Raw genomic sequence first — 25,348 nt, 5'->3', positions numbered from 1 at the left:
CGGCGCTGTCTCTATTCCTCCCGGTGATCATGTGACAGGTCACATGATCGCCGGGTCCCGTTAGTGACAGACTGCTGCTGGGTCTTACAAGACCCAGCACAGCCCTATTAGTAACAATCGTCACTATGAGAGGGCTGATTTCCCCTGTAACTGGGGCTGCTGTGCAGCTCCAGTTACAGTGGAAAAGATGGTGTAAAAGAAAGAAAAAATATATATAAAGTTCCCCAAAGGTCTTTTTTGACCTTTGGGGGACAGACCATAGTAATAAAAAAATAATAAAGTAAAGTGCAAAAAAAAATTAAATAATAAATACACATAAAATACCCACCCCCAAAAAAACATGTTCCCCCCGCCAATCATTGTTGTAACGCTAGCGCTGACCCAATTACCCTAATATAGACATGTAATATATTAAAATTTACGGTAGACAATGACGATCACAAATAAAAGGTCTATTTTAGGTTACAACTATGTTATTACCCCAAAAAAATAGCTGAAACGTAAAAAAGCTTATTTTTTTACTATTATTTTCAAACTTTATGAATAAAAATTCTAAAATCGCAAAAAAGGTGTGTATAAAAACGATAAAAAATGAAACCTGCATTGTCTACGGAAAAAACTTCGCAAAAATCACGTCGTTAGCCCAACAAATAAAAAAGTTATAGCCATTTAACTAACACGTGCTAAAAATGGCTAAACGGTGTCTGGTCCTGAAGGCGCAAAATAGCCCGGTCCTGAACTGGCTAAACTGCCCCATAGAGTAATATAGGTGCGTACGACACGCGTGAAAAACACGCGCGTCGCACGCGCGTATATTACGCTCGTGTAAATGAGGCCTAAATCAGATTGTCCACTAAACAAATTTATATGCCACTCAATATATAAGGCAGAAACCTTCATCCACCCATGCCAGAGATTGGACGCCCACCAATTTGCAGGAAATAAACATTTTTTTGGGGCTCACCCTAAATATGGGTATTGTCAAAAAGCCCTCCATTAGGTCTTACTGGTCAACAAGACCCGCCCAAGCCACCCCAGTATATTCTGCAGTAATGCCCAGGTCTCGTTATGAGACAATAATGAGGTTCCTCCACTTCAACGACAATGCACAGGCTCCCCCAAGTACCGATGCAAACCGGGATCGGTTGTTCAAAATAAGACCGCTAATAAATTGCCTGAATAATTTATTTCTGCAACTCTACACCCCTGAGCAGAATGTAAGTGTGGACGAATCCCTCCTCAACTTCCATGGCAGACTTAGCTTTCGCCAATATCTACCTTCCAAAAGGGCAAGATATGGCGTTAAGCTTTATAAACTGTGCGAAAGCGGGTCAGGATATACCACCGCCTTCAGGATTTATGAAGGGCGGGACCGCTCAATAAATGTTCCTGGATGCCCCCCTGATCTTTCCACCAGCAGCAAAATTGTGTGGGAGATAATGCAGCCTCTGCTTCACAAGGGGTACCACCTGTACTGCGACAATTTTTATTCTAGTGTGCCCCTACTTAGGCATTTGCATGCTGCAAGGACTGGGGCATGTGGTACCATGCGAAAAAACCGAATTGGTTTTCTACAGCAATTAGTGGGGAAGCGCATGGTAAAGGGGGACTCCTGTGCTTATGCATCTGAGGAAATGCTGGCGGTCAAGTTCAGGGATCGCAAAGACGTGTATGTGCTAAGCACGATTCATACCGCAGGAACAGTGGCAGTGAGGGAAAGAGGGGCAACATCGGACAAGCACAAACCAGTGAGCGTGTCCGAATATAACAAGTACATGGGGGGGAGTGGATTTAAGCGACCAGGTTTTACAGCCCTATTTAGTAAAGCGAAAAACAAAAACCTGGTACAAAAAAGTGGCCATTTATTTGTTACAGGTGGCCATCCACAACTCATTTGTGCTCTACAAAAAAAACAGAGGCAGAGACACATACCTGGATTTCCAGGAGAAAATTATTGAAGGCCTCATTTTTGATGTTCAGGACACCCGAGAATGCCCCCAGTCTGAGGATGTGACGCGATTTACTGAAAGACACTTCATCAGTCGGATTCCCCCAACACCAACCAGAAGCAACCCCCAGAAAAAGTGCCGCGTCTGCAGAAAAGACGGGCACCACAAAGATTCCCGATATTTCTGTCCCTCATGTCCCTCAGGCCTGTGCATTGAGCCATGTTTTAAAAAATACCACACTGTTTTTCATTATTAGATTTTAGTTAATTTGTTAAAAATATATTTGCCCTACATTACTTTTTTATTTTTCCCCTGAATTTACTCCAAGGGTGAGGGAAGGAATGGGTGGGGGGTGGATGTCATGTTTGCATATTCTCTAAAGTTCATCTGCTAGATAGCTCCATTTGCATAAACCTGCAATTTCTTATTTTAGAAAACCCAAAAAAATAAATTCCCATTATACCCCTAGATGAATATTTTGGGATTTCTGCTTCAAGAGCAGATATTTTGGAAGTGTTATAGCAACTCTGTTGAGTTTTGTAAAACCAGGTTTGAAAAAAAGCGATTTGTGAAATAAGCTTCTTCTATCGTCCGCCCTCCTACATCTCTATGTGATAAATAAGGCCCACATATTTGGTATCCCCATGCACGGGAGAAGTGGAAGAATGTGAAAGGAGATGAATTTTGGCCGTGGTCTGTACTGTGTGTGAAAAATGCTGGCATAAACTGACGCATTTGCTAAAAAATTGCTAATTTTATTTTGATCCATCTTATTCAAGAAACTTTCAGAAGAAAACTGGACTGTCTAAAAATATGATAAACCCCTTGAAGAAAACCTTGTGGGGTCTACTTGTGTGAATGAAGTCATTTATGGGGTGATTCTAATGTTTCAGCAGCATTAGGCCCCCCAGAAAACAGTACGCTGCTATAAAATCAAATGCAGAATTCCTGGACCAAAAAGCCTCCTTTTATGCCAGGCCCTGGCACATGCCCGCACAGTGAATAAGGCACACACATTTGGTATCCCCATTCACGGGAGAAGTGGAAGAATGTGAAATGGGATGAATTTTGTCCGTGGTTCATTCTATGTGTGAAAAATGCTAGCATAAACTGACGCATTTGTTAAAAAAAAGCTAATTTTATTTTGTTCCATCTTATTCAAGAAACTTTCAGAAGAAAACTGCACTGTCTAAAAATATGATAAACCCCTTGAAGGAAACCTTGTGGGGTCTACTTGTGTGAATGAAGTAATTTATGGGGTGTTTCTAATGTTTCAGCAGCATTACGCCCCCCAGAAAACAGTATGCGGCTATAAAATCAAATGCAAAATTCCTGGACCGAAAAGGCCAAAAAGCCTCCTTTTATGTCAAGCCCTGGCACATGCCCCGCACAGTGAATAAGGCACACATATTTGGTATCTCCATTCACGGGAGAAGTGGAAGAATGTGAAAGGAGATGAATTTTGTCCATGGTCTATACCGTGTGTGAAAAATGCTAGCCTAAACTGACACATTTGCTAAAAAAGCGCTGATTTTATTTTGTTGCATCTTATTCAAGAAACTTTCAGAAGAAAACTGGACTGTCTAAAAATATGATAAACCCCTTGAAGGAAACCTTGTGGGGTCTACTTGTGTGAATGAAGTCATTTATGGGGTGTTTCTAATGTTTCAGCAGCATTACGCCCCCAGAACACAGTACGCTGCTATAAAATCAAATGCTAAATTCCTGGACCGAAAAGGCCAAAAAGCCTCCTTTTATGCCAAGCCCTGGCACATGCCCGCACAGTGAATAAGGCACACATATTTGGTATCCCCATGCACGGGAGAAGTGGAAGAATGTGAAAGGAGATTAATTTTGTCCGTGATCCATACTGTGTGTGAAAAATGCTAGCATAAACTGACGCAATTGCTAAATTCTTGCATTTTTTTCCAATTTTGCCCACTTTAGAGAAAAAAATAAAAATGATATATACTGACAAATGCCACTAAAACAAAGCCCTATCTGTCTTTTAAAAAGAATGTAAAATTCAAAGATGAACTTTATTCACCTGCAGAGTTATAGTCATCTAAAGAAGCGCATAGCAAAATTGTAAAATTTGATCTGGTCATTTAGCTGTAAAACAGCCTAGTCCTTAACCGGTTAAGCAAGAGCAAAAGAGGACTTCCAGGAACCAAAAAATAGATAGCGAAATAAGTCCTGGAGTATACAAACAGGGCATCGTATACCAGAGACCCTCAGGCTGAACGGGCAGGATCCATAGGCGGTGTAGGCTCCCTGTCACATCTGCGTCCAGACCGTCTTCTGGGACCTCACGGGGGACGACCCCCAGCAGGAGTCGGGTGCGAATAAGGAGGGCGTCCCGCATGAGAGCCTCTGGCAGCAGAAGACAACATCGAGGGCCATTCTTGTATAGTAATGGGAGGAAGCCCTGGGTCCCGAAGGAGGTCAGGTAAGTCACTCGGAGCTCTCAAAGTGTAGGTATGACCTTCTTGTCTGACCATTAGGGCAAAGGAGAAGCTCCATCTATAGATGATGCCTCGATTCCGAAGTACCTCCAGAAGTGGTTTGAGAGCTGATCGTTGCACCAAGTTGTGTCTAGACAGATCCGGTAAGATACGTATCTGCGTACCTTGATGGAAAATGTTTGGTTGTTGTCTGTTTTTTTGCAGAATAGAGTCTTTTATGGCATAAAAATGAATCCGACAAATGACATCTCTGGGCTGCTGGTCGTCAAGATTCAGTGGGCGCAAAGCTCTATGAGCACCATCAAGTTCGATATGTGTATTTGGCGGACGAGCCAGTAAATTATTGAAGATGGTAGACAGTGTAGAGAAAAGATCCGATGCAGGGATAGATTCAGGCAAGCCCTGAATACGAAGATTGTTCCTCCGATTTCGATTCTCAATATCATCCAGATGTTGCAGAGTAAACAGTTGAGCAGAATGTTGTTGAAGAGTGGATTGTATAGTTGCAAATGTTGCAGTCAGTGACACGGTCATGAGCGAGGGTATTCATTCTTGTAGAAAGTGAGGAAAGTTCAGCTCGAAACTGGGTAAACTCCAGTTTACATTCGTCCACAATCTGCTCGGCAAAGGAAGACATATCAGCCCTAGTGGGTAATGTTTGAGGCATCTGACGGATATCTGAAAGAGTGGCCAGTCGATTTTCACACACAGGTACAGATTAGGAGCTTGTATGACTTAATCGGAAAACAGCCGGAATATCGTCCGGGTTGTGAGCAAAGTCCAGAACAGGAAGACTGGGGGCGAGGGTGTCGGAACCTTGGCTAGGAGTATGGGATGAGAACAGAGGCCAGTGGTGCGGAGGAGACCGCTGGAGCAGCGAGGGTGAAGTGGTCGGCTGGACATGCGGGGGGCTAGCCCAGGAAGAGCCTGAGGACCACGAGGGGGTGACCCCTAGGAGCATGGGGCCTTGGTGTGATTGTAGGAGTACATGGGCCTGTGACCCGCTCGTGTGTGAAGCTCCTAAAATCTTACCAAACCGAATAATACCCCGAATGATACTAGTGGTCCTAGTGACTAATTGAAACTAAACCAGAACAAGAAACAAGTCACGACCAGGTGTTTGAAAAAATACAAATAATCTTTATTAAAGTCAATTAGACACATGGAGACAACGTATAACACTTAGACATAATAAAATGCCATGGACCCTCGAACACAAACGGAATCCGAACGTAAAAGCAGAGTAGCCCCCCAGATGTAAAAATGGTCTGACACAACCTATATATGGCTAAAGTGCATAAGTACATATTAATGAGCAGGTACTAGGCATGGTACGCTTTGCACAGATGAACACATAAATAAGTATAGAGAATATATATAAGGTACAGTCTAAGTAAAAACGACATATAAAGTAGTATACCTACACCTGCGTATAAGAAGATAAATAGGAGATCAAGACCAGGAGGGGGACCTCTGCTTAACCCAACGCGCGTTTCGCTGGTGCTTCGTCAGGGCTTACGAAATGTACGCAAAATCGGCAGCAAATCTGCACTGTGTAAACAAGATTTTAGGAGCTTCACACACGAGCGTGTTTGGTCCGTGATATACGGTTTGTACGTCGGCCGCATTTCCCAGACCGAACACACTGCAGGAAGCCGGACTCCTAGTATCATAGTTATCTATGACGCTAGGTGTCACTGCCTCGCTGCGGGACAACCGTCCCGTACTGTAATCATGTTTTCAGTATGGGACAGTAGTTCCGCGGAGAGGCAGTGACACCTAGCGTCATAAATAACTATGATACTAGGAGTCCGGCTTCCTGCAGTGTGTTCGGTCTGGGAAATGCGGCCGACGTACAAACCGTATATCACGGACCAAACACGCTCGTGTGTGAAGCTCCTAAAATCTTGTTTACACAGTGCAGATTTGCTGCCGATTTTGCGTACATTTCGTAAGCCAAAACCAGGGCCTTTCTTTATATATTTCTTCTGTTTAGGTTCAGTTTCTGGTTTTGGGTTAAAAAATACACGCAAAATCTGCAGCAAATCTGCACTGTGCGAACAAGGACTTAGGGTTAAGACTTTTATTCACACAGTTTTAAACTGCATGAAAAAATGCATTTTAAAAAGCCAGTGCTTTTGAAAATAACACAGGAATTTGGTTTGATTGGTGTTTTTCATTTAGTGTAATTTTGGACAGAAAAAAAGGCCACTGACCATAAAAATGCTAAAAAAAAAAAAAAAGGACACAAACAATATTGCAGTGGGTGTAGTGTATTTTATATTTTATTATAGACTTTATTGTAACATCTGGCTGCACAAAAAATGCACCACAAAAAGGTGGGAAAGAAAACGCCATGAAAATTGCATCAAATTGCATAAAAAATGCAGCAAACCACAGTATGTGAAACCAGCCTTACACAAAATCTTACTAAAATAATTCTGCTTAGATGGTCAAACTCCAGTTAATGATCCTTCTTGGTTAAAGATGAATATAACAGGGTCTCACAGCTCCCCCTGGCTTACATTGCCCGTCACCGTTCATTTTCTAGTACTGACTGCAATTTTTGCTTTGCAAACCTATCAAGATTCCTGATAATGCAAATAAATAAAGATGCAAAAATCTCTGTATCTACTCATTCATGTCTATTAAGTTTTAGAACATATTTTAAAAAAAATCTATTGATAAGATTAATATGTAAGTATTGACTAAAATGCACAAATCTATATGCGATTAATACTATACAGTAAATCTACTCATGTTTACTGGTTTACAAGAAAAGAGTATGAAAAATAAGTATGCAATGTATCTTTCATAACGTCGCATGATAAAGAAGAGGCCGTACTGAAAGAAGAAAAAAGGAATAAGGGAAGGCCTCCATGACTAAAATAGATGGGAGGGACACAGAGTTGGCTGGCCTATGAGAGGAAAGGGGGGGGGGACAGCAGGAGGGCTTGAGTGAGAAGGGGTGGGGATTGAAGGGGATGTACCTGTTTCCTGTTTGTGCTCTCCCTCTCTTCGCCAGGACACAGAAGCAGGAACATGTTTGTTACCCCTGCTGCGTCTGATGAGGAGGCTATGGAGCTGTTGCGGGCCGCGGCAGCCTCTCAGGGTCCTGGATGGCTCGGAGCACGAGTGGCGACGCTGCTGCAGGGACAATCGGGTGCTCCGGTCCAGGAGCGAGCAGAGTCGGCTGGAGCAAGCGGGGAGCGCTCTGTCATGTCGGTAGTCGCGGGGCTGCTGGAGCAGGCCGAGGTACAGGACCGGCGTACCAGGGGGTCGGGCAGGAGAAGAGGAGAGCCCGTTTCCCCCATGACTCAGGCCAGGGCTGGCACTCCCGGCGTGACGCGCAGCATGAGGCGCTCGCGCCCGCCCGCAAGGCTGAGTCCTGAAGACATCCCGCGGGCGCGGCGGCGCAAGAGGAGCCCATCAGTGGACCCTGCAGGCCAGACCCCAGGGCGGCCTGCTGCTGCTCTTTCGTCTGGTCCTGGGAGGAATCCCAAAACGCGGCAGCGCCCGGCGGCAGCGGCGAGGAGGACGCGGCCTTCACTTCCGGTCACATCCTCTCCTTCTTCAGCACGTGGCGGAAGGGCAACGGCGACCCTGCATGGTGATGTGCCAGCCAGAGGGTCGGCTCATGGTGTCGTCGAGGTGGAAACGACCAGAGGTCGCAGGATGAGGTCGGTGGTTGGAGTGCCAGGGACGGAACAGCTTGGAGCTGGTTCAGCGGGACGGATGAGGCATGAACTGGACCTCGGCCAATTGGATGATGCGATGTCACCCCCCCTTTACTCAGACGAAAATCGGAATTCCCCGTGCACACATTGCCAATGCGGACAGCGCCAGAGGGAGTCCGGAGCATTGGAGGACGGTGAGCGGCGGGCCTCTCCACGTGGACATGGGGGTCCGGCTGACGGGTTCACAGCCCCTGGGCAGCCTGGTGAGTTGACACCTACGTTACCATTTCCAGCTTTATTGATGTCGGGTATCGGTGTAGAGGGTGTCGAGGCGGTGGGCGTCGCGGCGGAGTCGGGGGTCCCGTCGCTACAGGCGGGTGCGGGGGATAGTTTGGCGGAGTTAGTGGGATGTTTAAAAGTGTTAGTGGGGCGGCTAGGTGGTTCCCCTTCCCAAGAATTGTCAGGTGTGGCGCCGGCCGCGGTGTGGGGGGGCAGTGTTGGAAGCGCTCCGGTTCGTCAAAACGGTGGGGGGTTGAATGCCGGGGCAGCGGTGGCAGTGGCGGCGGCGGTACAAACAGACTCGCCAAAGGAGGTTGATAGGGTGCGTCTTGATGATCGTGCGCGCGGGGAGGTTTATGTTTGTTATGAGGGCCCGTTAGGGGCGCATTTAAAGCAGGAGGTAAAGGAAAGGATTTGTAAGGACGAGTATGTGGAGATTTTTTCCTTGCTTCCGCTGGAGAAGTTTAATTTAGATAAAGTGAAGCGGGATGAAACAAAAAAGGATGAGGAAGAAAAGAGACGGTACAGGTTGATTCCAAAAACGTTCGTCAATTGGATGCAGGCTTTTGCAATTTTGGCGAGCGTTATTGGGGAAAAGGCGCCAGATAATTGTTCCGGCTTGTTTTGTTATTTGGATGCGGTGGGGGAGGCGCATCGGGTTTATGGGGGCCAGGCCTGGCTTCGTTACGATGAGCAGTTTCGGCAGAAGAAAGCGGTGCGGCCGAATATACGGTGGGACCATAAGGACATAGCCTTATGGTTGAAAGTGACGGCACTTTATAAGCAGGGGCAGTCCTTTCCCGGGAGCGGGAATGCAGCAGGAACTTCCGGCGGGGGTAGTCAGGCCTCAGGTTCAAAATTTGGGACGTGTTGGCAGTTCAATGAGGGGCAGTGCAAATTTGGAGCGACGTGTAAATTCAAGCATGCGTGTTCACATTGCAGCGGGCAGTCACATGGAGCGTCTAAATGTTTTAAGAAGGGTAAACGACAAGGGGGAGCCAGCGGTGCGTCTGGTTATGGGGGAGACTCCGGTGAAACTCATAAAGATGGCCCCCTTTCTAAGTAGGTACCCCAATAAGGAGGGGGCGCGGTTGATTAGTTTAGGTTTTGGTTACGGTTTCGTTATTCCGCCCCCTTTGCATGAGGTCCCTTTCACGCAGCGCAACCTTAAGTCGGCATATCAGCATGCGGGGGTAGTCTCGGAAAAAATCCGGAAGGAGATTGATCTGGGCAGAATGGCGGGCCCCTTTAGCACGATCCCAGTTCCAGGTTTGGTGGTGTCACCGTTAGGGGTGGTTCCAAAACGAGAAGGTAACAAATTCCGGCTTATTCAGCATTTGTCCTTCCCGAAGGGGGCGTCGGTTAACGATGGCATTGACCAGGATCTCTGTTCTGTGGTCTACACGTCGTTTGATGCGGCGGTAGCGTTGGTACGTGGTTACGGAAGAGGGGCTCTGATGGCAAAAACTGATATTCAAGCGGCGTTTCGTTTGTTGCCGGTTCATCCGGACAGTCAGAGGTTGTTGGGATGTTATTGGGAAGGGGATTATTACATTGATCGATGCCTTCCCATGGGTTGTTCGTTGTCGTGCGCGTACTTTGAGGTGTTTAGTTCTTTTTTGGAATGGGTAGTCAGGGAGGTCGCGGGGGTGGAATCAGTTATTCACTATCTCGACGATTTCTTGTGCGTTGGCCCGTCGTGTTCGGGGGTTTGCGCAAATTTGTTGGAGACGGTCAATTGGGTGTCAAGGGAGTTCGGTGTACCCTTGGCTGTGGAAAAAACTGAGGGTCCGGTGACGACCATTTGTTTTTTGGGAATTACTATCGACTCCGTAGCAATGGAGTGCAGATTGCCGGAGGATAAGTTGGGGGATTTGCGGTTGGTAGTGGAGCGAGCGTGTCGGATTAGGAAAATTACGCTACGTGAATTGCAGTCCTTATTGGGGAAGTTGAATTTTGCCTGCCGCATCATGCCGATGGGCAGGGTTTTTGTCGGCGGTTGGCAGCGGCGACGGCGGGGGTTCGGGAACCCCATCATTTCATTCGTCTGGCTGCAGAGCACAGGGAAGATTTACAGGTCTGGCTCCATTTTCTGGCACAGTATAATGGGCGCTCTCTTTGGATGTCCCGGGCGTTAGATAGCTTCGAGTTGGAATTGTTCACTGACGCGTCTGGGGCGGTGGGGTTCGGGGCGTTCTTTAAAGGTCAATGGTGCGCGGGAAAATGGCCGGTTGCATGGGTGGAGGCGGGACTGACGCGTAACTTGGCCCTACTCGAACTGTTTCCCATCGTGGTGGCGGTCACCATTTGGGGAGACAGGTTCCGGGACAAAAAAGTGCGTTTTCATTGCGACAATTTGGGGGTGGTGATGGCTATAAATAATACTTCGGCGTCGTCCCCTCCAGTGGTTCGCTTGTTGCGTCAGTTGGTGCTTTCCTGTTTGAGTTTAAATGCATGGGTGGTGGCGGTGCATGTTCCCGGGGTAGAGAATTGTATTGCTGACGCGCTTTCTCGCTCGCAGTGGGATCGTTTCCGGCAGCTGGTCCCGGACGCGGAGTTAACAGGGGTGGACTGTCCCAGTCATCTGTGGGAGCTGGTATCCAGGCGGCAGGTGCATTGATTAAACGTTCACTGGCCAGTGCGACGTGGTCGTCGTATGCGGCTGGATGGAGGCAATGGGAGGAGTGGGTGAGATCTTTGGGAGATGTGTGCTCGGATGATGATAGGATGGTGGCCTTGCTGTTTTGGTTGGGGGATGCGTTCGCCCGGGGTTGCACGGTCGCTAAGGTTAATCGCTTCGTGGCGGCCATTGCTTTCGGTTGTAAGTTACGGGGGTTGGCAGATATCACGAAGCGGTTTTTGGTGGGCCAGGCATTGAAAGGGCTGAGACGGGGTGTAGTGGTGAGGGATAAGAGGCGTCCCGTGTCATTTCAATTGTTGTGTTCCCTGGAGGTGGTGGTGCGGCAGGTGTGTCGTTCAGAGTATGAGAGCAAGCTTTTCCGGTTGGCTTTTGCGTTAGCCTTTTTTGGTGCTTTTCGGGTAGGGGAATTGGTTTCCCCCAGTTCGGTGAGAGCGGGGGGCTTGTTGCAGGATAATGTCGATTTGTATGAAGACAGGGTGGAGATAGTGTTGCGAAGGTCCAAAACGGACCAAGGAGGGGCAGGACGTCGAGTGGTTTTGCTGGCGGTCCCAAAGAATCCGGTTTGTCCAGTGTTGTGTGTCAAGGAGTACTTGGCGGGTTTAGATCTCTCAGACGGGCCGTTGCTGCGGCACGAGGATGGCTCGTTTCTGTCGCGGTATCAGTTTATTTCGGTTTTCAGAAAGTGTCTGGTGGCTAGCGGGGTGCAGGCAGAGCAATACTCGTCTCATTCTTTCCGTATAGGGGCAGCGACGGAGGCGGTGAGATGGGGTTTAGATGATGCAGGCGTGCAGCGGATAGGGCGTTGGGAGTCGGCGCGTTTCCGTTCTTATGTGCGCTTGAACATGTTGTGATATCTTGATGTATAGCATGTTCCGGGTGCGTGCGTTTCCGCCTGAGTATTAATGGTACGCGGCAGCAAGAGGTGGTGCGTGTATGTTCTTCATTTGTTTTGCAGGCCGTGACTCATGCATGGTGTGGATTATGGGACATTCTTTTGTGTACTGGGGTGCCCTTCGCGCGGATGTACGGCCGGACGGTCGACAGCTCAGGATTCCGCGGGACGCGGCGGTTGTGAGGTGGATGGGTATACGGGGAATGACATGGAACAGGGTATTGCCCGAGTTTCACAATTTTGTACTGCTTGACAGGGCGCCGGAGGTACTGGTGTTGCATGTGGGAGGCAACGATTTGGGTATACGCCCTTTCCGGGAGTTGGTACGGGACGTCAAGCATGATTTGCTCTGCTTATGGGCAACTTATCCTAAATTGGTGACGGTGTGGTCTGAGATGGTCCCTAGGAAGAACTGGCGGATGGCCCGTTCTGTGGGAAAAATTAACAAGGCTCGCATTAAGGCTAATAGGGCCATATCGAGCTTCGTGACGCGTAATGGTGGGGTTGCGGTGCGCCACTGGGATCTGGAGGCTGGGACAGGCAGCTACTGGAGAGAGGACGGTGTGCACCTCAATGAGGTGGGGATGGATATGTGGAGTCTGGCTTTGACCGATGGAATTGAGCGAGCGGTGGGAGTGTGGAGGAGCTCGCAGGCGTGAGGTGGTCAAGGCCTGTTTCGCTTTGGCGGGGGGGAGTCCTTGAAGTAGGTCGTAAAAAGTGGTGGGGGGGAATGCATCACGGGATGCACCCCCAATTTGTCGGCTTCTTAGGGTGTTACCCCTTTTGAAAGCTGGGTTATATATATTTATATATATATGGTGGTCATCTGCAAAAAGGTAATTTGGTGCTCCTGGGCCGGGTTACGGCTGGGGGTAAGGTATTTGTGGGCAGATGGCCAAAATTAAGTATCGGTGGCTTCAAGGACTTGCCCCTGTCATTCTGGTTGGTTTATAATGTTATGACCCTGATAGGGTCGCAGTGGGTTATTTGTTGTTATGATGTATCCCCTTTTTTGGGGATTCAAAAATTATGGTATTTAAAGTTATTGTTATTTAAATAATAAACGGCTGCTGTGGCCATTAAAATCCAACTCTGTTTCAGTGTCTGCTTTGGGAGGGTAGATTTACATAAGGGGAGAAGCGACTCGACTTATTTGAGTCAAGAAGAGGCCGTACTGAAAGAAGAAAAAAGGAATAAGGGAAGGCCTCCATGACTAAAATAGATGGGAGGGACACAGAGTTGGCTGGCCTATGAGAGGAAAGGGGGGGGGGGGACAGCAGTAGGGCTTGAGTGAGAAGGGGTGGGGATTGAAGGGGATGTACCTGTTTCCTGTTTGTGCTCTCCCTCTCTTCGCCAGGACACAGAAGCAGGAACATGTTCCCGCCCGCCCGCCCTGATGTGGATCGGTTGACCGCGGCAAAAGGTTGCTGCGGATGGTGGTTCTTCTCGTCAAAGTTTATTTGCTTATTGACATTTGTCTTTGGGGGAGGTTAAATTTTGTCATTGCAGCTGCGGGGGGGAGTCCTTGAAGTAGGTCGTAAAAAGTGGTGGGGGGGAATGCATCACGGGATGCACCCCCAATTTGTCGGCTTCTTAGGGTGTTACCCCTTTTGAAAGCTGGGTTATATATATTTATATATATATGGTGGTCATCTGCAAAAAGGTAATTTGGTGCTCCTGGGCCGGGTTACGGCTGGGGGTAAGGTATTTGTGGGCAGATGGCCAAAATTAAGTATCGGTGGCTTCAAGGACTTGCCCCTGTCATTCTGGTTGGTTTATAATGTTATGACCCTGATAGGGTCGCAGTGGGTTATTTGTTGTTATGATGTATCCCCTTTTTTGGGGATTCAAAAATTATGGTATTTAAAGTTATTGTTATTTAAATAATAAACGGCTGCTGTGGCCATTAAAATCCAACTCTGTTTCAGTGTCTGCTTTGGGAGGGTAGATTTACATAAGGGGAGAAGCGACTCGACTTATTTGAGTCAAGTGATTGCCATTGAATTTTCTGTTGTCATTGAGCTTTATGTTTTGCTAAACTGAATGGGCTATCAAGGGCTAGTGGAGGGACTTGTGGCTGTTGGGAGGAAGTAAATACTGATTACCATTAAAGAGGCTTTCTCCTAAATATCAGATTAGTGAGACTCCCACCAATTACTAAAACAGACCAGTGGTTCCGAGTAACGAGTTCCTGCTCAACAGCACATCTATTGCTGCTCCATACCAGTCTTTTGCAGCAGGGGCGTAACTAGTAAAGACTGGGCCCCATAGCAAACTTTTGACCGGGCCCCCCCCCCTCCTCTAGGTGTCACACACAGCTCCCCTTGGAGATACTGCCCCCTTGTAGATTGTGCCATACAGCCCCCCCCCCTGTAGATAGTGCTATGCAGCCTCCTGTAGACAGTGCTATGCAGCCTCCATGTAGACAGTGTCACACCACACTTGAAAATAGCGCCCCATTGTAGATAGTGCCATACAGTACTCTGTAGATATTCCCATTAACCCCCTGTAGATAGCGCGATACAGCTCCCCCTATAGATAGCGCAATACAGCCCCCCTGTAGATAGTGCCATAGAGCCCCCCTGTAGATAGCGCCATACATCTCCTCCTGTAGATAGCACCATACAGCCCCCCTGTAGATAGTGCCATACAGCCCCCCCTGTAGATAGTGCCATACAGACCCCTGGAGATAGAGCCATTTGGCCCCCTGTAGATAGTGCCATACTCCCCCCTGTATATAGCGCCATACAGCTCCCCCTGTGGATTGTGCAATACAGCCCCCTCCTGAAGATAGCACCATATAACGAGCCCCCCCTCCTATAGATAGGGCCATATAGCAACCCCCAAACAAATAAAACAAAAAAAGTTATACTCACCTAGGCCCGTTTCCGTGGTGAATGGAGCAAATCAACGCCGATGGTATCCTTGCGTAGGCCGGCGTGATCCCGTCCCTGTACCCGATAGGCTGCGGGCCGAACGTGGCCTGTAGCCTAGTAAATGGCGGAGTAGGGAGCTAACTCCCTGTCATAGTGTTCAATAGTATCTGCGTCCTAAGGACGCAGATACTATTGAATGCGGTGTCGCCACCGCTGTAGTAGCCATAGCGGCTGCTAGCGGCACCACCTGGCATTCGGGTGCCGTGACTGCGGGCATAACGGGCCCCCTAATGTTGCGGGTCCCATAGCAGCTGCTATGGCTGCTACAGCCATAGTTACGCAACTGTCTGGGAGTTACCGAAACAACCAAGTGAAATACTAACTAGAATTCAACAGGCCCCATAGAAAGTAGGAAATGACCCTCACCTGAAAAACCAACGTAGTAATACAAACAGCAGCATAACTATCAAACGATTGGGTAACAATATTGGAGCAAGACAACAGAAAGTCATCAGCATTTCTTTGCCCACAAATGGGGAACGTGCAGACCCTTATGGCGTCCACACGTAACACTTAAACCTCTAACCATCACAGCACCCCCTGGCAGGTCAAAACTATTCCAACAATATGCACATTTATCCCTGAAACATAAACTTTAACGAATGCAACACACACAACTTAAAGAGGCTCTGTCACCAGATTCTCAAATCCCTATCTCCTATTGCATGTGATCGGCGCTGCAATGTAGATAACAGTAACGTTTGTTTTTTTTTTTAAACGTTCATTTTTGGCCAAGTTATGAGCTATTTTATATATATGCAAATGAGCTGTCAAATGGACAACTGGGCGTGTTTTTTTTCGTATGTCCAACTGGGCGTGTATTGTGTTTTTAACTGGGCGTGTTTACTTGTTTCACTAGCTGGGCGTTGTGAATAGAAGTGTATGATGCTGACGAATCAGTGACCAATCAGCATCATGCACTCCTCTCCATTCATTTACACAGCACATAGTGTTCTTACTGGAACGATGTGCAGCCACATACACAAGTGTCCTGACAATGAATACACATGACCTCCAGCCTGGACGTCATGTGTATTCAGAATCCTGACACTTCTGAATTTTTTCTGTGAGATTTCCAGCAAGGGAAACAAAATCTCGTTTACCTCGTAATCTCGCGAGATTACGCGTGGCTTGCTGGAATCTCACAGAAAAGATTCAGAAGTGTCAGGATTCTGAATACACATGACGTCCAGGCTGGAGGTCATGTGTATTCATTATCAGGACCCTTTTGTATGTGGCTGCACATCGTTCTAATAAGAACGTGATGCTGCTGTGTAAATGAATGGAGAGGAGTGCATGATGCTGATTGGTCACTGATTGGTCAGCATCATACACTTCTATTCACAACGCCCAGTTAGTAAAACAAGTAAACACGGCCAGTTAAAAACACAATACACGCCCAGTTGGACATACGAAAAAAAACACGCCCAGTTGTCCATTTCAAAGCTCATTTGCATATATATATATAAAATAGCTCATAACTTGGCCAAAAATAAACGTTTTTAAAAAAAACAAAGCGTTACTGTTCTCTACATTGCAGCGCCGATCACATGCAATAGGAGATAGGGATTTGAGAATCTGGTGACAGAGCCTCTTTAAAGGCTATGTACACCTTTGAAAACCAGTGTGTGTGTGTGTGTGTGTGTGTGTGTGTGTGTGTGTGTGTGTGTGTGTGTGTATTAGTGTGATCGGTGCAACTTTTAATTACTTTTTATTACAAATTATTTTTACTTTTTCAGATACAGCTGCTTTGTATCCTATATACAGAGCAGCTGTATCTTACACTGAAACCTGTATCCATCAGATCAGCGGCACTGACGGCTCAGTGACAGCTGGTCCTGCTTGTCTCTGACACGCAGCAACGAGTGGTTATCGATCACATCTAAGTTCATAACTTAGATGTGATCAATGACAGGTGGATCCTGCTTGTCTACCCGCTTTTACTGAACTCGTTAGTCCCACTGACCTGACGGATTCAGGTCTCAGCGCGCCATACTCTATATACAGAATACAAAGCAGCTGTATTTAAAAAAGTAAAAATATTTTTTAATAAAAAGTAATTACAAAATTGCACCAATCACACTGATACACATTTTTATTAAAAAAATATTGTTTTTAAAGGCGTACATAGCCTTTAAAATCTAAGCCATACCTGTATGACAACATATCAAAGGTGTTTTAGGTTCCATAACTAGGCTTGGCACCGACCCGGTATCCACCTCAAGAAGATGGTGCCAGTGAAAGTATTTCACCAGCAATAGTAATATACCTCTTTTAATACACGACAAGTTTATGATCTACAAGTACACAAAGTTCCTTCTCAACAAGTGACTCCCCCAATATAACTCCCCTAGGACATATGATGCATGCAGATTGTTGGTTCCCAGATGCATAACTTTACATTTATCTACATTAAACTTCATTTGCCAAGTGGAAGCCCAAACACTCAGTGCGTCTAAATCAGCTTACAATTTACGAACATCTTCCATAGACTGATCAATATTACATAGCTTGGTGTCATCTGCAAAAATAGAAGTAGTGTTATTAATCCCATCCTCTATATCACTAATAAATAAGTTTAATAATAGTGGTCCCAGCACTGAACCCTGGGGTACACCACTTATAACCGGTGACCATTCAGAGTAGGTATCATTGACCACAACTCTCTGGATACGGTCCTTGATCCAATTCTCAATCCAATTACAAACAATACTTTCTAAACCTATAGTCCTTAATTTACCCATTAGAAGTCTATAAGGGACAGTGCCAAATGCCTTTGCAAAATCCAAAAATACTATATCCACAGCGGCCCCTCTGTCTAGGCTTCTGCTCACCTCTTCATAAAAACAAATCAGGTTGATTTGACAGCTTCTGTCCTTAGTAAAACCGTGCTGGCTGTCGCTTATAATTCTATGTTTTGTCACATAATCCTGTATATAGACCCTCAATAGCCTCTCAAACATTTTCCCCACTATGGTTGTTAAGCTTACTGGTCTATAATTACCCGGAGAAGACCTAGAGCCCTTTTTGAAAATAGGCACCACATTTGCCCTGCGCCAGTCCCTTGGCATTATACCTGTCACTAGAGCATCTCTAAATATTATGAAGAGGGGGACAGAAATAACTGAACTAAGCTCTTTAAGGCTATGTTCACACGGAGTATTTTGGGGGAGGAATATCTGCCTCAAAGCTCCAAACGGAATTTTGAGGCAGATATTCCTCCCCCAAAATACTCCGTGTGAATAGCAATGATCGCGCCGTTTTTCGCCCGCGGCCATTGAGCGCCGCGGGCAGAAAACACGCTTTCTCCTGCCTCCCATTGAAGTCAATGGGAGGTCGGAGGCGGAAGCGCCCGAAGATAGGGCATGTCGCTTCTTTTTCCCGCGAGGCAGTTTTACTGCTCGCGGGAAAAAGACGCCGACGCCTCCCATTGAAATCAATGGGAGGCGTTCTCGGGCAGTTTCTGCCGAGTTTTGCGACGCGGTTTCCGCGTCAATAAACTCGGCAAAAGACCCTGTGTGAACATAGCCTAACCGCTTCTCGACCGCCCACTGTAAATTCACGTGCAACGCCGATGTGAATTCATGGTGGGCGTTAAAAGCGCAGTCGGGTGTCTCAGAGTAGCGCTGACACCCAGATCACGCTGTTAACCCCTGCCTCTGGTCCCGGAGACATGATCAGTACCTGATTGGTTCAGGTCCCGATCATGTGATCACAGGGAAAGTTTGTTGTAGCAACAAACTGGAAAGTTTGTTGCTACAACAAACTTTCACAGGGACCGATTGTGGGTTCTGCCGTCGCTTGTCATGGCCCAACTGGAGGCCATACAGTACAACAGCCTTCGGGTCTGCCATGCAGACAAGCCTATCAGGACCAGCCAGAGGCTGGTCCTGATAGGCTTTCTGTCAGTGTGACTCTCAGCGTCACACTGACCGTTTCTAATACATTACACTACCTAGGTAGTGTAATGTATTATAGCAGCTATCAGTACTGCAGGTCTTCAAGTAAAAAAAAGTTAAAACAAGGTAATAAAAATGTTTTATAAAAGTGTAAAAATAAGTTATGTTACAAAAACAAAATATGCTTTTTTCCTACAAGACTTTTACTATAGGAAAAAAAAAACGTTAAAAAAGTACACAAATTTGGTATCATCGCGTTCGTAACGACCAACACTAGAAAAATATAATATTATTTTTTCCGCACTGTGAACACCGCAAAAAAAATAATTTAAAAACAATGCCAGAATCACTATTTCTTGGTCACCACCCATCCAAAATTATAGAATAAAAAGTGATCAAAAAGTCGCATGTACTAAAAAATAGTACCAATAAAAACTACAACCCGTTCTGCAAAAAACAAGGCCTTACAAAGTTTTTCTGACTGAAAAATAAAAAGTTATGGCTCTCAAAAGTTTGGTGTCACCCAGACAATTTTGTGTTTTCCATGAAAACTCACACTTATATTTATCAAATGAGTTGCAAAATGACTAGAAAATATAGTCAAGACATTGACAAGGTTAGAAATAATGATTTTTATTTGAAATAATAATTTTCTCCTTCAAACTTTGCTTTCGTCAAAGAATGCTCCATTTGCAGCAATTACAGCATTGCAGACCTTTGGCATTCTAGCTGTTAATTTGCTGAGGTAATCGGGAGAAATTTCACACCATGCTTCCAGAAGGCCCTCCCACAAGTTGGATTGGCTTGATGGGCACTTCTTGCGTACCATACGGTCAAGCTGCTCCCACAACAGCTCTATGGGGTTGAGATCTGGTGACTGCGCTGGCCACTCCATTACAGATAGAATACCAGCTGCCTGCTTCTTCCCTAAATAGTACTTGCATAATTTGGAGGTGTGCTTTGGGTCATTGTCCTGTTGTAGGATGAAATTGGCTCCAATCAAACGCTGTCCACAGGGCATGGCATGGCGTTGCAAAGTGGACTGATAGCCTTCCTTATTCAAAATCCCTTTTACCTTGTACAAATCTCCCACTTTACCAGCACCAAAGCAACCCCAGACCATCACATTACCTCCACCATGCTTGACAGATGGCGTCAGGCACTCTTCCAGCATCTTTTCAGCTGTTCTGCGTCTCACAAATGTTCTTCTGTGTGATCCAAACACCTCAAACTTCGATTCGTCTGTCCATAACACTTTTTTCCAATCTTCCTCTGTCCAATGTCTGTGTGCTTTTGCCCATATTAATCTTTTCCTTTTATTAGCCAGTCTCAGATATGGCTTTTTCTTTGCCACTCTGGCCTGAAGGCCAGCATCCCGTAGTCACCTCTTCACTGTAGACATTGACACTGGCGTTTTGCGGGTACTATTTAATGAAGCTGCCAGTTGAGGACCTGTGAGGCGTCTATTTGTCAAACTGGAGACTCTAATGTACTTGTCTTGTTGGTCAGTTGTGCAGCGGGGCCTCCCACTTCTCTTTCTACTCTGGTTAGAGCCTGTGTGTGCTGTCCTCAGAAGGGAGTAGTACACACCGTTGTAGGAAATCTTCAGTTTCTTGGCAATTTCTCGCATGGAATAGCCTTCATTTCTAAGAACAAGAATAGACTGTCGAGTTTCACATGAAAGCTCTCTTTTTCTAGCCATTTTGAGAGTTTAATCAAACCCACAAATGTAATGCTCTAGATTCTCAACTTGCTCAAAGGAAGGTCAGTTTTATAGCTCCTGTAAACAGCAAAACTGTTTACAGCGGTGCTAACATAATTTCACAAGGGTTTTCAAGTGTTTTCTAATCATCCATTAGCCTTCTAACACAGCAAACACAATGTACCATTAGAACACTGGAGTGATGGTTGCTGGAAATGGGCCTCTATACACCTATGTAGATATTGCATTAAAAAACAGACGTTTGCAGCTAGAATAGTCATTTAGCACATTAACAATGTATAGAGTGTATTTCTGATTAATGTAATGTTATCTTCATTGAGAAAAAATGTGCTTTTCTTTCAAAAATAAGAAAATTTCTATGTGACCCTAAACCTTTGAACGGTATATATATATATATATATATCGTATCGCCATAATCGTATCATTCTGCAGAATAAAGTAAAATGTCATTTATAGAGCAAGGGTGAACAATATAAAAAAAAAGGACAAAAAACATTGTCAGAATTAGTTTTTTTGTCACCTTGCTTGCCAAAAAATCTAATAAAAAGTGATAAAAAAAATCACATGTACCCTAAAATTGTACCAATGAAAACTACAGATTGTCCCACAACAAATAAGCCCTCACACAGCTCTGGTGGAGAAAAAATAAAAAAGTTCTGGCTCTCAGAATATAGCGACAGAAAATGTGCAGAGTGTTCCAAAAGCGGATAAGATTGGGCACCATTTATCAGTGTGATACTAGCCACATATCTGCAGATTATTATTTATTTACCCCATTATTATACCCCCTTATTATACCCTGATGTACTCCGCACAGATTACATATGCCCCCACATTATAAACTGAAATACCAGCAAAACCCCAAACAGAACTATTTCCAAGCAAAATCTACGCTCCAAAAGCCAAATGGCACTCCCTTTCTTCTGAGCCCTACAGCATGCCCAAACACCAGCTTACCGGCCGGGAAAAAGAAGTGCAGGTGACTTCTTGGGACGTTTTTGGAGCCTTTTTTCATTGACTTCATAGAAAACAGCTCCAAAAACTGCCGTAAAACACGCTGCGAAAAACGCAGCGAAAATTGCGAGTGGCTTAAAAAACGTCTGAAAATCAGGAGCTGTTTTCCCTTGATTTTCAGAAGTTTTTGATTTTGCGTGTGAACATACCCTAAAGGGTTAAGAAACGTTCTGAATGCTGTTTTGCTTCAAAGCCTCAAAGCTACTTCAGAACTGAACTGGTCTCTGTAAAAATAGCCTTTTGAAAGTTTCTTGAAAATGTGAGAAATTGCTGCTAAAGTTCTAAGCCTTCTAACGTCCTAGAAAAATAAAATAATGTTAAAAAAAATGCAAATATAAAGTAGACATATGGAACATGTGAAATTGTAACTATATTGTGTGGTATTACTATCTGTTTTACAAGCAGATTGTAATGGCAGGAAGGAGGTGAAGGGAACAAGTGAGCCCCAATCTACCCACCGCCCCGTCCCTGCCCACCTGCAACGACCCGCCCTAGGCGACGGGGTACAACCTGGCGACGGTCCCTACGCTGTCTAAGTGCAAGGGAGTACAAACAGGGAACACGCAAGGGAATACAGTAGCCCACGGAACGCCGCGAGGAAATGGAGCGGCGAACGAGCCAGTCAGGATCAGGAAGTAGTGGAGTATACAAACGGGAGCACGGAGCAGAAGCAAGCCAGGGGCAGAGCAACGCAGGATAAACTGAACTGAAGCAAGGCAGAAGCACAGCAGAAGCAGGCTGGAGCAAGGCAGCAGTGGGGCCAGGAATCCAAGAAGAATAACAAGCAAGCACCTACAGGAGAAGTCGAGGGGCGAATGAAACCCTTGGCCAGGCATTCTTGGATATACTCCCTCATAGCTTTACGTTCAGGACATGAAAGATTAAATATCCTCCCCTTAGGAAGCTTGGCACCAGGCACCAAATCGATGGCGCAATCGTAATCTCTATGAGGGGGCAACACCTCGGAGGCCTCCTTAGAAAACACATCAGCGAAGTCCTGAACAAACTCAGGAAGCGTGTTTACCTCCTCCCGGGGAGAAATAGAGTTAACCGAAAGACATGACATCAGGCAATCACTACCCCATTTGGTGAGATCCCCAGTATTCCAATCAAACGTGGGATTATGCAGCTGCAACCAGGGAAGACCTAATACCAGATCGGACGATAATCCCTGCATCACCAGTACAGAGCACTGCTCCAAATGCATGGAGCCAACACGGAGTTCAAAAACAGGAGTATGCTGAGTAAAATAACCATTAGCAAGAGGAGTGGAGTCGATACCCACTACCGGGATAGGATAAGGTAAATCAATAAAAGGCATTTTTAGAGACATAGCAAATTCCACAGACATGATATTAGCAGATGAGCCCGAATCCACGAAGGCACTGCCAGTGGCAGACCGGCCAGCAAACGAGACCTGAAAGGGAAGCAAAATCTTATTGCGTTTAGTATTAACGGGAAATACCTGTGCGCCCAAGTGACCTCCCCGATGATCACTTAGGCGCGGAAGTTTTCCGGCTGCTTATTCTTGCGCCTGGGACAGGTGTTCAGTAGATGCTTGTCGTCCCCACAATAGAAGCAGAGACCATTCTTCCTGCGAAACTCTCTACGTTGTCGAGGGGACATGGAGGCCCCGAGTTGCATAGGTACCTCCGAGTCCTCCGTGGAAGAGCGAGGAGACGGGACCTCGGGGGGAATCGCAAGGCAGTCAGAGTGGAAAACATTGAAACGTTCAAGCTGACGTTCCCTGAGACGTCGGTCAAGTCGTACTGCCAGGGCCATAACCTGGTCTAGGGAGTCAGAAGAGGGGTAGCTAACCAGCAGATCCTTCAGGGCGTCAGATAATCCTAACCTAAACTGGCACTTTAGGGCCGGGTCGTTCCACCGAGAAGCTACGCACCACTTTCTAAAATCAGAACAGTATTCCTCAACAGGTCTCCTACCCTGACGTAAGGTCACCAGCTGACTCTCGGCTAAGGCAGTCCTGTCAGTCTCGTCGTAAATGAGACCGAGGGCAGAGAAAAACCGATCAACGGAGGAAAGTTCAGGGGCGTCAGGAGCCAAGGAGAAGGCCCACTCTTGGGGCCCTTCCTGGAGTCGGGATATAATGATACCCACCCGCTGGTTCTCGGAACCTGAGGAGTGAGGTCTTAGGCGGAAATAAAGTCTGCAACTCTCCCGGAAGGAGAGAAAAGTCTTACGGTCCCCTGAGAACCGGTCAGGTAACTTGAGGTTGGGTTCTAAAGGTGAGGTGAGGGGTACTACAAAGGCAGCATCAGACTGATTGACCCTCTGAGCCAGGGCCTGGACCTGTAGGGAGAGGCCCTGCATCTGCTGGGTCAGGGTCTCAAGGGGGTCCATGATAGCGTCAGCGTAGAAGAAATGGTAGACTAGGTAAGGGCTTGTTATTATGTAATGGCAGGAAGGAGGTGAAGGGAACAAGTGAGCCCCAATCTACCCACCGCCCCGTCCCTGCCCACCTGCAACGACCCGCCCTAGGCGACGGGGTACAACCTGGCGGCGGTCCCTACGCTGTCTAAGTGCAAGGGAGTACAAACAGGGAACACGCAAGGGAATACAGTAGCCCACGGAACGCCGCGAGGAAATGGAGCGGCGAACGAGCCAGTCAGGATCAGGAAGTAGTGGAGTATACAAACAGGAGCACGGAGCAGAAGCAAGCCAGGGGCAGAGCAACGCAGGATAAACGGAACTGAAGCAAGGCAGAAGCACGGCAGAAGCAGGCTGGAGCAAGGCAGCAGTGGGGCCAGGAATCCAAGAAGAATAACAAGCAAGGAGGAAGAGAAAACGGCAGGTATAAATGGACAGGGGGTGGAGCTAACTCTGACTGACCAGGCCGCGATAGGCTCTCCCACTCCTGAGCCTGCCACCCTGATTGGTGGGAGCAGGTGTCAGTCTCAGAGGTCTGGCCTCAGGTGTCGACTGATTAATCCTGGGAGTATACCCAGACGTAGTGCCTGGCAGATCCTATACACAGATACATTTAAAATTAGAAAAATCATAATTTTTGCACATTTTCTTAAAATTTTGGTGTTTTTCACAAATAAGCAATGACTTATGCAACCCATCTGGGCCTTGTGCACATTTATTTTATTTTATTTAGCTTGGACTATATCTACATTCATCCAATTCAGTATATCAACTGATATATTAACAGCACTGGCAGTGGCTACATCAGCTGCTCTTTCTTCTGTTGTATGTACAGAGCTAAAGAATCCATTTAGTAACTTTGCGTTCTCGTGATCCCCTGTGACCATCTCCCCATTACCAATATTTAGGGGTCCTACATGTTCAGACCTTGGCTTCTTAGCATTTACATACTTGAATAATTTTTGGGGATTTGTTTTACTATCCTTGGCCACCTGCCTTTCATTTGTATTTTTGTTGATTTTATTACTTTTTTGCAGATTTTAAAAAGCTCTTTATAATTTACAAAGGCTACAGCTGTACCCTCACATTTGTATTTTTTGTGTGTTATCTGTGGTGTTACATAGGACTGCAGGTAAACATCTACTACATTAACATCTACTACATTATCTGTACTCAGAGAAATATCACTGTGTTAAAGGGGATGCGGTAATTAGCGGGGTTCACTGGTTAGTGACACCCACTATTACTACCGCCTTTATAATCAGGGTCACTAGGGTTATGCCTAGTTCCCCTAACTTTTCCTTATACTAACGTCGATCTAATTGCTTTTGCTGCTACTCAAGGGAATAAGACCGTATAGTAAATAAAGGTAATAGTTATTAACATACAGTAATCACTCTCATATATAAAATACACCAAACACAGAACACAGTAACTGTTCACAGTATAGTATCAGTATACCCCAATACATATAACACGTTAATA

This window comes from Rhinoderma darwinii, chromosome 2 (assembly GCF_050947455.1).
Source record: "Rhinoderma darwinii isolate aRhiDar2 chromosome 2, aRhiDar2.hap1, whole genome shotgun sequence".
Lineage (NCBI taxonomy): Eukaryota > Metazoa > Chordata > Amphibia > Anura > Rhinodermatidae > Rhinoderma > Rhinoderma darwinii.
The sequence above is the reverse complement of the archived record's forward strand: the minus strand, read 5'-3'. Positions refer to the sequence as shown.